The sequence below is a fragment of the Camellia sinensis genome, chromosome 13 (assembly GCF_055761805.1).
Source record: "Camellia sinensis isolate YWXY chromosome 13, ASM5576180v1, whole genome shotgun sequence".
Lineage (NCBI taxonomy): Eukaryota > Viridiplantae > Streptophyta > Magnoliopsida > Ericales > Theaceae > Camellia > Camellia sinensis.
Genome location: NC_138973.1, coordinates 109,422,236 through 109,438,626, shown reverse-complemented (window position 1 = coordinate 109,438,626; position 16,391 = coordinate 109,422,236). Strand labels below are relative to the sequence as shown.

Sequence of the window (16,391 nt, the reverse complement as noted above, 5' to 3'; positions counted from 1 at the left end):
TTCAAAAACCATCTTGCTTTATTATATAGATGTTGAAAATTCATATGAGGTCTAAATTTACGAAGTCTATCTGGTATTCAATATATTGAAAAATAATAATTAATTGTTCAAATTCATTTAATTTGTGGACTATAAAATTCATTAATTTAATCTCCACTACACACAGTAAAATCTGACTTGTAATTCTGGGATCGCAGATTTTTCTATATAATATGAATAAAAATAAGTGAACAAAAAGGAGAAAATAAAAAAAAATAAAAAAAACAAATAGAGAGAAAAATAAAAATGAGAGAAAATAAAAAAATAAAAAGGAAAGAGAGAGGAATGTGGGATCATGGGATCATAAAATGATGTGTGAAAAAATGAAAAAGTAAGAGAGAGAAGCAGGAAAATAGAAAATGTACATATAGGATATTTTTTGAAAAATATATCTCAGCCGTTGTTTTAAAATTTGAATAGATCTGAGCCATCTAAATGTCCTAGTAAGACAAATGTGTGTAGGATAAATTCAAAAACTATCATGCTTTATTATATAGATTGCTAGTTGTAACAACTGAGAAGGTGAATGGTTAAGAAATTTTTTGATGAAATTAAATTTTTGAGAAACCATTTCACATTTGTGAATGATTATGAAAGCACCTAAATTTTTAATAGAAGTGATCGTTTTTATAATGGTAGATCCAGACTTGTGTGATTGTGCATTTAAATATATTATCTTTGAAAAATATTAATTTTGTGATCAATTTGCAAAATTGTTTTAAAAAACTGTCTTGATATATTACATCAAATAATAAGACTAAGCCCGTACAAATGCAATAACTACGTATGAGGATACCCAACTTAGGAAATAGAGATCATATGATCAGGTTCAATGGGAAGAACGAGTCATATGGTGTTTGTAAGAAATGCACTAAATAAATTTATTTATTTTTTGTCTATCCCTATGGTGTGAGTGCATTTATCCTGTAATGTTTGGAAGGTTGAGTTTTTAAACTCTTAATAAAAAGCTATAGCTTTTTATGAATGAGGTGTCAAAATGCAGGAGCACCTTTGACAGATTTCATATGTGTGTGAAAGTAAGGTTGCTTTCTATGAGATTCAAGCTTATTTCTCAAATACACTCCTGAAAGGCTAAGATCAGCACAAGGCCAAAACGTGCTAACCATCAAAGCTTATGTCAAAACTTAAATTATTATGGGTGGACAGTGATACTTTATTTCCTTTAAGCAGTCATAGTTCAAGTCTGAGATTACTACTGACTCTAGAGTAGAGATCACTATTTCAGTAGTGGGGGTTCAATACAGAGCATACCTTCATGATGAATAATATCCCTCTGTCTGATAATATATGTGTCTATTTTTAATATTAAAATTAGTGAGAGATTGTTGGTGCATAGATGCACTAATGTTATTTTAATATTAAAATTATATATACATATTGTAGTGTATTTATGTGTATACATATATCATATCATAAAGTGTAATTACAGATTATATAATAATGTAATATGATGAACTGTAAAAAGTTTGAGTGTATCATGTGAAAGGTTATGAATTATAATGGATTTATTATTATATTTAACTAGCCTATCACCCGTGCTATGCACGAAATAATTATAAATATTTATATTTATTTTAGATTTTTTTAATATATAAATTATGTTTTTTAAGATTTTTTATAAAAATAATTTAACAATCTTATCACTAACCATAATGTAGGAGAGAAGTTGAAAATAATACTGTAGTAACTATACACAGATTGTATCTATAATTATTTATATGAGAAAATTTTAAATGTTAATTAGGAGCTTTTAACCAAATCAAATCAATAAATGCAGGCATGTGAAAAGACTTGTGGATTGAAAAAAGTTAATAAATGCTGATCAGAAAATTTTGACCAAATCAATAAATGCTGATTTTTTTTTTTAATAAAAAATTTAAAAAATTCAAATTGAGGTATTAAAGCTCTCACATGCCTTGGGGTTAAAAATCCTCTTTTGCTTAATATATAGTATAGATATATAGTATAGATATGAGACTCTTCATTTGTTTTTGAGTACATATACATTATAGTTTGTGCATCCATATTTTACATGACGAATTATGAGTGTGTATATATATATATATATATAATAAAGTTCTAGGCTTTTTAGAATTATTAAGTTACTTTTTGATCATTAAGGTATTTTTTCTTCTAAATTCAAATTGTGCAACCTCAACTAAAATAAACAAATAAATAAACTTTTAGTGGCCTAGAACTCTAACAAAAACATATAAAGGGATGTACTCTTAATTTTCCAAAATAACAATATGAACTTTAACATAAATTAATTAATGGTACTTCTAATATATCAATTAATGTACCAACCTATGTTATGATATTGTCACTTTAAAACTACAGACCTCACCCATTATATGAACTACAAAGACCAAAAACCTCTAAAATTATGCCTCATCATCCGTTAATATACCAATTGACATACCAATCAATACGTAGAACTTTATTCTAAATTAATAGATTTAATCCCAACTAACTAATCCCAACATATTACTACATAAACAAACACAAATTATTTTAAATCTCCAACTTAATACCATTACATTAATAATCTCATCACGTAGTTCAACCATACTCATAATCTCACATAATCTGACAAACATGGCCATAATTCTTGCCATCGATTTTAATACCATACTCATAATCTCATCTCACCTAACCTAACCTGAAAAACAAACATGGCCAACGAACTATGTATTCTTCTCCTCCCTAATTGAATGCCTCATTCAAAATTCATTAAAACTGAGTACACGATTGGAGCCTTTGCTTTCAAATGTTTTGATACATATACTATTAATATTGCACACAATGATTTTGGACAATAATCTAGATAGTTTGAAAGAAAAACTGCAAAAACCATGTTAGATAAGCGACTGGCTTATCTCAATTTGAGGAAAACTATCTGTCTTTCAGAAATTCTAAGTTGTATATCCTAATTCTATTGGTTGCTTTATGCAATAAATAGGAAAAAAAACATAGAAAATAGTGAGTATATAACTAATAAAATTGAAAGGGCAGACCTATGTGATAATTTTTCCAATTTGAGTGTGGCACAATCACACATCTCACTTTGAAGATCTGAATGTTCATTTCATGAATCCCTTTTTTTTTTTTTTTTTTTTTTTTGATCGGCATTTCATGAATCCCTTTGTGTAGATCATTGTTAGGGAATTTAAATTGATCCGATAATCGTAACCAAATGATTCTATTATAAATGTCTTTCGAAAAATATATGATGTTAAAAATAGACCATTCAATTATTAAAAACAAAATATGATGATTCATCTAACTACAATTATCACATCAATATGATATTTTTCTAAAAGATGAACAGCTTTGATCAATGAAATGAGGCATGTGGTGGCCCTAAGACCCCAACTACATGCTTTGCCTCTAAGAGTAATTTCCAACTTGCCTGACAACGACCAGCAACAGATAATAGTTCTACTACCACCACTAGTGCCATTATCTACTACAATAATCCTTCGCTGCCATTACGGCGAATAATTATGCACTTCAAAAACTCCAAAATATTAAAAGTACTACAAGCAAAAGAGTATCAGAGGAATAGGGTAAAACATCTTAAAACAACAGAGAGAGACAGTAGCACCAGTGGAGGAACTACAGAGCATATATACAATACACACAAAATAGGAAACATTCTTAACCAGGCAATAACCCTTTATGTTCAAATAACATAAATTCCTATTAATGCATCATATTTGCTTAGTACTTCATGCCTTAACTTACCAGTGGGAATTATTCCATAATTTAATCCATGAAAGCAGGCACTGAAAGATCTGCAAGAGAAGGAAATGGGATAAGTTCACGGGTGACTATGCAAGTGGCAGAGCATAGTAATTTCACACCCAAACGGAGAAAAACAAATCCATGCAATGACAGGAAATAAAAGTTGTATCAACACTACAAAGCAAAAGAATTTCATAGACAAATCAAACAATATCTTCTAAAGATCATCTTCAGAAAATCTACATACATCATCTTTTTTGTTTTTGTGAATAACATTAATAAGTAATATAGTCCAAGTATCGCAGTCTGGACTATTTTGGGAAGATGGTTATAATCATCTTTTTGGTTAAAAGTTGATTAAAAGCTGATTATAATCAGCTTTTTGTGAGAGGAGGAAGTGGGTTATAATCTGGGAAGTGGATTATAACCCACTTCCCAAAAGACCAAGCTTGATAAGCACTTGTAAATGCTCATAATCATGGAACTCATTAAAATTCTTATTCTAGTTTCTAAAAGCCATAACTTTGTTTTCACTGCAACATCCAAACTTGTAGGCCATTCTCCAGAATCTATTAATCTTGCCTGCTGTCGAGTTTGGTAAGGATCACCCAGTTTAAAATTTGTGATGATAAATACTGATTTTAGAACGACTAACTTGACCAGCCACACAGTTCAATCACTCTGATACTAAGTTCCATAAAACTCTTCATCTCCTATATAATTTCCTGTGCAGTGTGGTAAGTTCCACTATTTTTTAAATATAGTAGGTCATTTATATACAACATCACTTTAATTGCATCAATACAGATAATATAAGAACAGAAACAAAGTGGTGAAATAAATCCGAAGATAAATAGCATTTCTCCACATAACAATGTGCAATCAAATCCTAATACCTTCATTTAGCAACTGGTTAAATATGAAATTGAACTGAACAAGACAACCAACCAACAGGGCTAACCCAATTGACAAGAACCTTCACATCTCACTACTTATTTGTGGGTTTAGGGCTTCAATCCCACTTTGGGAGTTGTGTTTGTATTCCAATGTACCCCAAAAAAATGACAAAAAATTATAACCATGATAAGATATCTCACATACAATACCAGAGAGTACAGGCAACGGAGTCATGACAGAATAGATGGTGAAGAGTCCAATTAATAGCTATCCTAGGTAATGGAATATTAAGATCATAGATTCATACAACAAACATACAATACCTTTTAATTATCAAACTTCCATAGAACATGCAAGCATATCCAATCTCATCAAGAAATTAATAAAGCTTACAGTTATTGAACAAAGCAATAAAAGCAAAATTAAAAGTCAACAAACAAATAATTTAGTAAACCAAAAGCTATACACTGAATTCTTTAGACACAGTGAAAGCTTCAGAGCATTTAAGTTTATTGATAATATATAAACTAACAGTGGCATGTATAGATGGGTTAAATCCATGATTTTGAACCCAATGGTTGAGGATTGTTTTTGGATTTTATAAAGAAGTTTGAAGATTGTGAGATTGTATCGCCTTTTTGTTTTTGCATAGGTATTATTTGTTCATGTATATAGGTAGCATCACTTGGATGCCTTTACAATTACATCTTACTTATCAAAAAGAAAAAAAAGTTAACAGCAGCTTGATAAACACCTGCTACCTTGAGATTCCAAATCCTTTCAGAGAAAAAGTAATATTCTGTTAATGACAGCAAAAGCCATACAACAAAAGGGAATTGAGAGTAGGATAAGAAATCAACGTCATAGATAGAATCTTTTTTTTTTTTTTGACAAGTACATAGATAGAATCATATATAATTACACAACAATCCATAATTGAATGGAAAAGATCAAATAAATTAACATACTTTAAAGGAGGCCATCTATGAAGCACAGGTGCGGGTTATGGGTATGATACGGCACATTTTTAAAAAAGTAGAGGACAGGAACGGCTGGGATACGCCAAATTGTTTTTTAATTTTTTAAAAAAAAAATTTATAGCTAAACATCCAACCTACAAATCAAAATTTCAATATCAAAATTACAAAGAGAAAACTTGTTTAAAAATTTATGTAATTCTTTCTTTTTCTTTTTTGATTGTCCAAAATAAGATGCAAAAGAGAGCAAAACTAGGATTCAAGGGTAAAAGGTATTGGAAATAAATTACTTAATATTTTTAAAATTGAAAGAAGAATACTAAAGGCTGCAATAAATTCTATCAACTACAAAAAAATAAAAAATAAAATAAATAAATAAATCATCTCGCCGTACCGGTGCCGTACCCACAACATACCCATGTCGTACCCACGACGTACCCAAATATATTTGTCGTACCCGACATGTATTCGGCGTACCCGGTACGCGTACCGCCATACTGGTAAGTGTATCCGCACCCGGTTAGTATCCGGTACTCGTACGGTACCATTTTTATAGTACCCGTGCTTCATAGGAGGCCATACTCCATTCAGACAAAAGAAAACAAACCCATCACAATTAAAGTGCGTATGCCTTTTGGTTACTTAAAAAAAATGACAAGAAAGGGCATAATAGCCACAAACAAATCAAACAAAAACCACAAAGTAAACAAGCTTAAATAATTCTTTCCACCAATACAAAACAAATTTCGCATCCTAAATTGAAGCTTAAAGACAAAAAGAAATGGTAAACATTCACTGAAACCATAAAAAACACAGCTTTGGAACAATAATTTACAAATACCACCAAATTGTCAGTGGCAACATTGTGTGTGTCCTATTAATCCAGACTGTCCACTAGATAAAAAACCTCAGTTTCATCGATCGTTACTTTCCATAATTTTCTTTTTAAATGCAGTAAAAATAACAAACTTAAGGATTCTAGCAATGCAGAGGGTGATTGAATCAAAACTTGAACAACATAAACCATACAACCAAACACTCATTTTTGTTACTATTTTGACCAAACTACACCCCACAAAATAGTTTGACATTGTTAAAATTGTTCAAATTTTGTATTGATCATTTTGAACATCAAATTAGGCTTCTAATAACAGGTTACTGATTTATTCAATCATCACCGATTGGATTACATGAACTGAAATTATAAACTTTTGGAACTAAAATCATGAAATTGATAGTTTAAGGATCAAGCAGAAAAAAATGGTGGTAGTTTAAAGGGAAATTAAGCCTACATCATAGACACACATACGCAAATGGACCAGCCATGGAAGTAATGTAGCACGAAGTCCTAATCAATAACATGCAACTCTCAAGTTACAGACTCAATTTACTTCCAGACCCAGTTAAAGTGCATGTCATTCTTAAAATTGAGTTCATAAAATTAAATACCATTTATTGGAATGAATTATCACTTCTTAAAACATACATTTTCAACTATGAAAATTTTCAAAACTAAATTGCATTATAGGATATAAGATGATTTTGTAACAAGTTATTTGATTGGAGAAATATAGTACTTAAGGTTTTGACAATGAGTCTATCATATATGTTTTTATATATACTACAAAAAGTGGTGATTATATTTTTGTTCTCAATTATATTGACAAAGAATGTTAGAATAATAGTAATATTATTCAATTCTTTGTGCCCGTATAAATCAAAATTTAAAGCTTTTATAATAATTTTTTTCGATAGAGTTAGAATAAAGAGTTACGTGTATTTTTTCCCCCCAAAGTTCGAATCCTCGATCCGTCCTGAATGCACCAGCCATGGAAAGTAATGTAGCACAAAGTCATAATCAATAATATGCAATTCAAGTTACAGACTCAACTCAAGTTATTTCCAGACCCAGTTAAAAGTACTTGATTGGTCAATGCAACCAAACTTTCTCTGAAAGCAACAACACTTTAATCCTCATCTCAAATTCACAGAAATGAACAGCTAAAACACATCTCTACTCTCAGATCAATCAACATATACAACTTAAATCCCTAAATCAAAAACAAATAGCGGGATTAGAAAAACCGAACCTGAAAAACATGTGGAGAGGTCAAGAAGAAGCACGCTTGCCCTCGCAGTCGGGACTCTCGCCGAAGTTGTTGGAGGGATACTTAGCGGAGACCACACCGACCTCGAAGACCAAATCATCGCCGCTGGATTTGATTCCGGTGATGGACCACCACTGGAAGAAAGCCCTAACCCTAATACCGTTGATGTCGGCGATGCGGCCGGCAACGATCTTGCCGGTGATGTGCTTGGAGTAGGTGGCGAGGTAGTTGTCAGGAGGGAGGGTGATCTTGCAGTTGTCGCCGAGGTGGACGGCGAAGTCGCCGGAGGTGGTGTTGATGGTGTAGCCGAGGACGTTGGTGGGGAGGAGGCCGACCGGGAAGCCGTAGTTGGTGAGCTCCGCGTGGGCGGTTAGCGGTGGCGACTTTGACGATGAGTTAGAGTTAGAGTTAGGGTTAGGGTTTGAAGAGGAGAGAGGGAAGAGGAAGAGGAAGAGGAAGAGGAAGAGGAGAGAGAGAGAAAGGATCAGGAAAGGTTTAGCCATGGTCTGCGCAGCGTGGACTCAGAGAGGTGGAACTTGGAAGAGAGAGAGAGAGAGAGAGAGAGAGAATAGGAATCGGGTAAATGTTGGTTGGGTGGAATATGAAGGAAACATGTGGTGGTAGGAACGGCGTCGTAAGAGCATCTCCAAGAAAGAAGAGACTTGTGAATTATTATAATTTATAACTACTTTTATATTATTTTATTCATTGAGCTTGTTATTATGATAATTATTCTAATAAAATTTGTATAGATTAAAGAGCATTAAAAAGTTTATTTTATATTTGTTTGCGTGTTTAGATATATAAAATAAAAAATAACCTTGTAGTACATAGATAAATAAAAGATTAAAAGATTAATTAAATAAAATATATTTTAAATAATAAAAAATAAAGAGTGACATTGTAGTTGCGCTGATTAGGAGCGCGTGTTGTTTGCCTTTGAATCCATAAAAGTTTGCTAAAAATCTAGGAAACCACGTGCTGCGAAACGTGGAATATATGAGGACTCTAAATAATTGAATTCAATTGTGTCATATTATATATATACTCGTAATTGATGAAAAAAAAAATAATGAAAATTCAATTTTCATAAATAGAAGGCATGGCCCGCTGGTGTTTGACAAGATTTGGTTTTGGATTTTTTTTTTACTAAAAGACAAAATTTTTATAAAATCAAAAAAAATAAATTTAAATAAAATATCACATCTAATTCCATAATTATTTCATTTTTTTTTTCATAAATATCACAGTCAATAACAAAAAAATTTAATTATCTTTCCAAATACCAAAAAATTTTTATCTAATAATATCCTACAACTAAAAAATCTTACATAAAAACCCACTTCCCAAACACCCACATATTCATGGTGGGTTTGGATTTTATGTCTAATTTATTATGGGGTCAATTTATTTGGTTGAGGCTTAAGCCTCATTTAAGAATAAATTATTTTGGTAATTTTTTAATTTTTTTATAAAAAAAATATGTAAAAAAATAGAAAAAATAATATAACAATTTATAATGACTTTATGAATGTTTAGCGAAAATATGTAGTTGCCAAATGAGAAGGAATTTTATTAGACTATAAATTTCATATATGTTGAATTGTTGTATGTTAGGGGGACGTGAAATAAAAATAGTGAAATTGTAACTCTATGGGGATTAAATTATAAAATAAAGCATTCGCCAAAAATTTTCCTCAAGTCTCGTTTCAGAATCATGCATACCCACAAATCTTGTTTTTTTTTTTTTTTATTTTTTTTTTATTTTTTTATTTTTTATTTTTATGAACACAAGTCCTATTATTTTCAAAAGATATTCTAATATAGTGGGTATGACGTGATATTTAAGGGTATTCACGATTCAGTTGTGGCTAGAGAATCTCTAGTCCCTCATCCGTCCGCCGAATAAGCGGATTGAAAAAAATTAATCTGCATTCGTCCGTCGAATTGAAGGACGCGGATCGAGCGAATTGGCGGATAGACAGATGGATACGAATCGGTTTGGCGGTTTAAACTTTTACAAATTTTGAACATAATACAACAACATGTCAACATTTTTTTTTTTAGACAATAATTCAACTCAACATAACCAAAAGATATAACAATGATAAATACATATAAGAAAATTATGCATTATCAAAACTATTTCATTACTTTTTTTTTATTCAAAAGCTATTTAATTTGATTTTAAAAAAATGACAAAATTAAGCCTTATATTTTTCACACAAAATATCAAATATCAATCTTTACCATTTGATAAAAGGATTTTCAAATTGAAAACACAACAAAATATCTAAACTCTTTTTCAATTGAAAACACAAACAGAATATCTAAACAAATTGAATACACAAAGTCTTAAAAATTATTAGGGGTGTTCACGGGTTGACAGTTCAGTTGCGGCCAAAGAAATCTCAAATCCGCCATTCCTCCGAAACTAGGCGGATTGGAAAAAATCAATCCGCAACCGTCCACTTGTTATCACACATCCGTCCAAAATACGGCGGATCGATTCAGTTTGGTCTGTTTGGGCAGATCGAAATATTCGTTGCTCACCCCTAGTGACATTGGATACATCTAAAAGGTCTACTAAAAAACTCTTTATTGTATTTTTTCTTAATGTTACACTCTAAAAATAAAACTTCTTAGTATACTTTTCTCTAATGTAATGCTCCAAAAAACAAAAATGTAACACTCTAAAAAAAATCTAGTGTACTTTTCTAAAATGTAACACTCTAATGTAACATTTCAACAAAAAACAACAATTAAGAAGATTATAATGACAAATGAGTTATTACACTTCCAAAATGACTAAATAGATCACAATACATATATATATATATATATATATATGGCTCCAAGTGCAAGATGTGAGATTTTTTAGTCAATATCCCTTTAATAAAATATAATATAATATAAAAATATCAATTAAAAAATAAAATAAAATAAAATAATTTTTTTTTAATTTTTTATTGATGTTTATTTATTTAACAAATTTTTATAGATGTTTTATTTTAAATTTTTGTTGATATTTTATTTAATTGATATTTTATTTAATTTCATTATTAAATTTTTATTCATTTTATTTAATTACATTATTTAATATTTATTATTTTTAAAATTTTATTTTTAAATTACATAAATTTTTATTGATGTTTTATTTATTTAATTTAAAAAATAAATTTATTTAATTTTTAAGAAATAAAAGTAAAATAAAATTTTTATTTAATCTAACCAAAAAAATTAAAATATTAAAGACAAATTTAGTGTTGCTATTACTTAATAAACAATTGAAAATAGTAAAATAGTCTATTGAGTATTTATAATTTTTTTTATAATATTCCAATCAAAGATTGGATTCAATAGAAAGATTTTTTCCAAATATCTAATCTTATGAAAAAACAAATATCGAATACACATCAAATCCCAAGATTAATATCCATCTGATGGATTAATAGTTCCGTAGTGTAGACTGTTGGTAGTCTGCTCCCTGGTAATTTTTAAAAGGGAAATTGTGTTGTCAAAAAAAATTGATAAATATTAATAATCAAAATTATAAATTTTTTTCATTAATGTGTAATAATTTTTTAAGATATGTCATGAGTGGTAATTTCTCCATTTTTAAACAAAAAACTACATTATAAAAAAAAAGAAAAAAAAAAAAGACTAGCAAGATAAATAATGGGTTAATTGGTGAAAAGTTTACATTAATGGAGCCATATGTTATTTGGTTCATGATTTAAATTATTATTATTATTATTTTGTGATAAACACAATGAAAAGTCGTCAAAAAAGTGCCTAAAAATTTGTCAAAAAAGCTAGAAAGTCACTAGTGATCAACAATAGCCAGTGGCGGTGAGATAGAGAGATAGGTCACATTACACATGTACAAATAAGTGACATTTGGACAGATAGATAGATGAGTAAACTTTGGATAGATTAATATTCTTTTAGCTCACAAAAATTTAAGTTTAGATCTATTGACTTGAAAAAACTCAGGAATAGACCTTTGACTCAATGCCCATAAATAATTATCATGGAACTTTTAAATACCTTCACACAATTTCTTTGGATCTATATTTTTCTTCACCATTTCTTTAGACTCACTAGCAAATTTCAAATTATTTCAAAATTCTTTGAAGTACACTTCATTTAATACCAAAATTATTCCTCATTTCTCAAATTCTTCCACCTACCACCACCTTTGGTCACCCTTTACCCTTTCTTAGCTTTGGCCACCACCCCAACCCCTCTTTACTTTCCGGTGCCACCATAACTCCTCTCGTTACTCCCTCCTAGTCTTTTCCTATCTTCGGCACAACATCTCTAGCCACTTTTCAACTTCAGCGCTGCCCCCAGCCTCTTTCATTCCCCAGTGCAACCTCTAATCCCTTCTCATCTTCGGCTTAACCCTCAAAAACAAAGAAAAATTGTGATAGGTAAAATAAACATGAAAGAAAGAGAGGAAGGAAGAAAATGCCACAATAAAAGAAGGTTGCAGAAGGAAGATCGCGGAGGTGATGAGAGGTTAAAAGTAGTAGAAAAGCCATAAGGAGAAAGAAATGATGGGAATGGAATGGAAGTGGCTACCAAAGGTGAAAATGGGTAGGGGTAATGACCGGATATGAGAGACATGGAGGGATAATGTTAGAGCTGGCATGGTTAAAGATAAGGGCAAAATAAAATTTTATGAAAAGGTAAAATTCTAATATATATATATATTATGAAAATTTGGGGGTTCAAAGACAAAATGTGAGATCATTTAGAAGCTCCCAAATTACAAAATGTGGAATTCAACTATGAAATGGCAAAAATGTCCTTAATATTTCTTCGTCAATCTTCTCTTCTTTTCAACTTCCTCTCTTATCGACCATCTCTTTTCTACTTTCCTTAGCTGCCGACCACCCCTCTCCTACCCAACTTAACTACTACAAGCCCCAATCCATTCTTCCATCTCATCTTATTTCTTGCCACCACTACAACGACACCCCATCACATTCTCATACCAACGCAACACCCCCTAATCCCTTTTAGAAACCATATATCTTCAATCATTCACATTCTATCTCTTATCGCAATCTCCTTGTTTCTCATCACAATCTTTATCTCTCTCCTTTTGTATTGGAATTTCAAAGGTAGAGGAAATCACAATGGTGGGGACTAGGAAACGTTGTAACTGGTCACAGTGGATTTTGAGAGGTAGAGGAGGTCATAATAGTAAGGGTTGAAGAATTGTAGATCTAATTACGATGGTAGATAGATAGGGATAGGTTCGCAACAGAGGAAATGAATGAGTTATAACATTAGGAACAGTACAGAGGGGGACTAAGATAGTGATTGAAAAGATGAGAGGAACGAGTTGTAGTGGTTGTGGGATGTGGAAAGGGCTAGTGGGTGTTGCCGTGGAGTTGATAGGAATGTAGCAATAAGTAACGGTGGTAAAATGTGGTAGAATGTCTGTGGCAGTAGAGTGGTAATGATGGTTGATAGGGAGTACTGGTGGTGAGGTGTTGCTAAGTGAGGAAAGAGAGAGGAAGAATAACGAAAGAAAAAGAAGGAAAGAGAAAAGAAGAAAAAAAAAATAAGGCAAAAATGTACCCCTAAAAAAAAAAAATTTCTATTTTTGCAAATTTTCCCTACTTTCCACCTTAATGTAATTAAAATTGATTTTCCATTTTTTAATAAATTTTCATATTTTAATCCTTTTGTAGTTTTTTTCAAATTTAAAATAGCTTTGTTTAGATCTTGAATAAGGCCGAGAATTTATCTTGATTTCCCGACTTGCTTCTTGTAAATGACAAACGAGTGAGATTTAGTTATCCCATCTCGTTTTAATTTATTGCCATTCAATTATTTTATTTTAATTTATGATGATACAATGGTCTCCTGGCAGAACGGGTCGGACTGATCCATGCTTCTTGAGCCAATATCCGAGTGGTCAAGCCCACTTGAGAACCTACACACGAGTTCAACGGGGAACGGGGAGTCCCCCAGCGAACCCTCCGACGAACAAGTTAGAGAGAGAAGTAGAGTGTAGGGATGAATTAGAGATAGAAAGCTTAACCTTCTTTTTGTCTTCAACGTCTGCTTATATCCTTTGGTAATCATTTCGTTGTCCCTTCCGGCCTGTCATCTTAGCCAAAAGTCTATGCTGTAGCTTACCTTGTTCAGGGTGAGGGCGTGCTGTCCCGACGAAGAGATGTTGTCGTAATAAATGCAGTGAGGGACTGCATTAATGGCGATGTGTAGTGGCAATAACTTTGCAGATCTTTGTCTGCTGATGTGGCTTGCCCTTTACCTGCCATGTGTCTAAATATCATTGGTCCTTCATGCCATGTTGACTTCCAGATAGTGCTGGGCCTTATCAGTTGGATTATGTATTGGGCCCTAAGTGGTAGGCTTGGGTTGTTCATAGTGGGCTGTAGCCTTTATGGGCCTCCCATGTCAGTAGTCCCCCATTCCCGAGTGCAGCTTTAGTCCAACGAAGGGAATAATGAGACCAACCAGAAGTGGCCGAGTGGAGGGACCGACCAGGAGAAAGGGCGACCGCGAAGGGTAACCGAGCGGAGGGACCGACCATGAGGAGGGCCGACCGCGAGGGGTGGCCGAGCGGAGAGACCGACCATGAGGAGGGTCGACCGCGAAGGGTAGCCGAGCAGAGGGACCGACCATGAGGAGGACAGAACATGAGGAGGGCCGACCTTGAAGGGTGAGGTGGTGGGGTGCGGGGCTCGAGGGACGGCGTGTCACGTGATGACTTGAAGTGGAAAAGACAGAGTAGGGGAAGGAGGCAGTGGATCGTGGTCGTACATGTGGCAGCATCTCGTGGTGGGGGAGGTTAGGCCTTGGGCCAGAAGTGAAACGATAGGTCATTATAGGGTGTTAAAAGGACCGTTTTGGCGGTGTTTTAAAAATTTTCAAACTGGCAAAATTTAATAGGGACCCTTGGAATACGGGCAAACCTTGGGCCTTTGGGATTATTCGTTTCACCTATCTTTGTGCAAAACATCAAAACATTCCAAGTGTAAACTCCTTCGTTGCTAATGATACACCCTTGCAGCACTTTCTGAACTTTCTTGCGCCTGCATCCGAAGCTATTCGTAGACACACCACAAAAATGGCCCAAGAAGAAACTGGAACTGCCAAGGTTGATCCACTCTGGGATGACGACGCGGTGGAGTTGGCGGAGCAGTACAAGGTGGAGAGGCAAGTGGGGAGGGTGGCGGAGCCGGCGGTACAATCTCATTCTTTCACTATGATAGCGGTTCCGAAGCCAATCAGCCAGGCAGAACCAGATCACTGGCATATGAAGGCTGACAAATCAACGGTGACTGCGGCGGAATTTGAGGGTATACGCGAAAAATACCAGATTTCTGCCGAAATTGAGCTACTGTTACCGATGTCAACGGAGAGGCCGTCCGACACCTGGCTAGGGGAGTTTACTCTTTACGATGAGGCATTGAAGGGAGGACTAAGACTGCCGCTTCCGCAAGTGGTGGTAGATGTCCTAAACCGGTTGGAGGTAGCGCCGGGTCAACTTATGCCCAACGCGTGGAAGATTGTATTGGCCTGTGCGAGCGCGTGGCCGAAGGCGAACGAAGGGGCGGCTATGACGGTAGACGAATTTTTCACGTGTTATAAGGCCTTAGGACAGCAAGAGACCTGGGTGACGTTGCAGGCGGCGGCAGGGAGGCGTCTGGTGATGAGCCTGCCATCATCAATTAAGGGGTGGAGGCCGCGGTGGTTTTACGTTTCCGCGAACGGAGGTGTTGGGGTGTGTAGGGTGTGGAGTGTGCCCACCAAATTTGTGGAGCCAAAACTGGGGGCAGCAACGGAGGAGAGAGTAAAGAAAGTAAAGGCATGGAGGGAGAAGGAGGGAGTTAGGTGGAACGAGCTCATTCAACCTTCGGCCTTGTTTGCTGCGAGGTTGGGCCCTCAGCCGACCGGTGGGGACTTAGAACCGGCGGAATTAGAGGCGAGAAAGAAGGCGCAGGAGGTGGAGGATAGGTCCATTCTCGCCAAGGCTAGCAAATTCAAGGAGTCGCAGGCAAACCGGCCGCCAAAGCCGATCGCAAGGGAGAGGATCCGACCGCGCCCCAAATCGCTGGGGGAAAAAGACTTGGGTGAATCTGAGCCACGACCACCCCCAATTGATCCTTTGAAGCAGAGGTCCAACAAGGAGATAAAGGGTGTGGAGAAGAAGAAGAGAAAGGTGAGGAGGAGTGAGGAGGAACTTGCCTTGAAGAAGAGGAGGGAGGTGACGGCAGAGGAGACCCCTATGGCCAAGGAGGCAGAGGAGGAGGGGGTGGGGCAGACCCCAAGAAGGGTGGTTGCCCCAGAAATGGTGGAGGTTGCCTCGGAGGTTATGGCGGTCGTCCCACTAATGGTGGGGATCGCCTCGAAGGTCGTAGAAGTCGCCCCCGAAATTCAAGTAGAAGGTGGGGAAACTGGCGCTGAGACAAGGGGAGGAGAACAGCCCCAGGGAGGTCCTGTGCCCCAAGAAGGGAGGGTGAGGCCAAAGTATGCCATCTACCATGCTCTAGCAGTTTCTGGGCGATTGGAGGGAGAAGGAGGCCCAGCCAGGACGGCTGTAGATCTTCTTTTG

At 34.7% G+C, this 16,391-nt stretch overlaps 1 long non-coding RNA gene across 1 annotated transcript; it reads right to left on the bottom strand.

Moving 5' to 3' along the window:
- Positions 1 to 3,541: 3,541 nt before the first annotated feature.
- Positions 3,542 to 8,468, bottom strand: LOC114263706 (uncharacterized). The gene is made up of 2 exons (XR_014349394.1): positions 7,772 to 8,468; positions 3,542 to 3,857 (listed from the first exon to the last, which is right to left on the bottom strand). It is a non-coding gene; the product is annotated as an uncharacterized LOC114263706 (long non-coding RNA).
- Between the last annotated feature and the right edge of the window lie 7,923 nt (positions 8,469 to 16,391).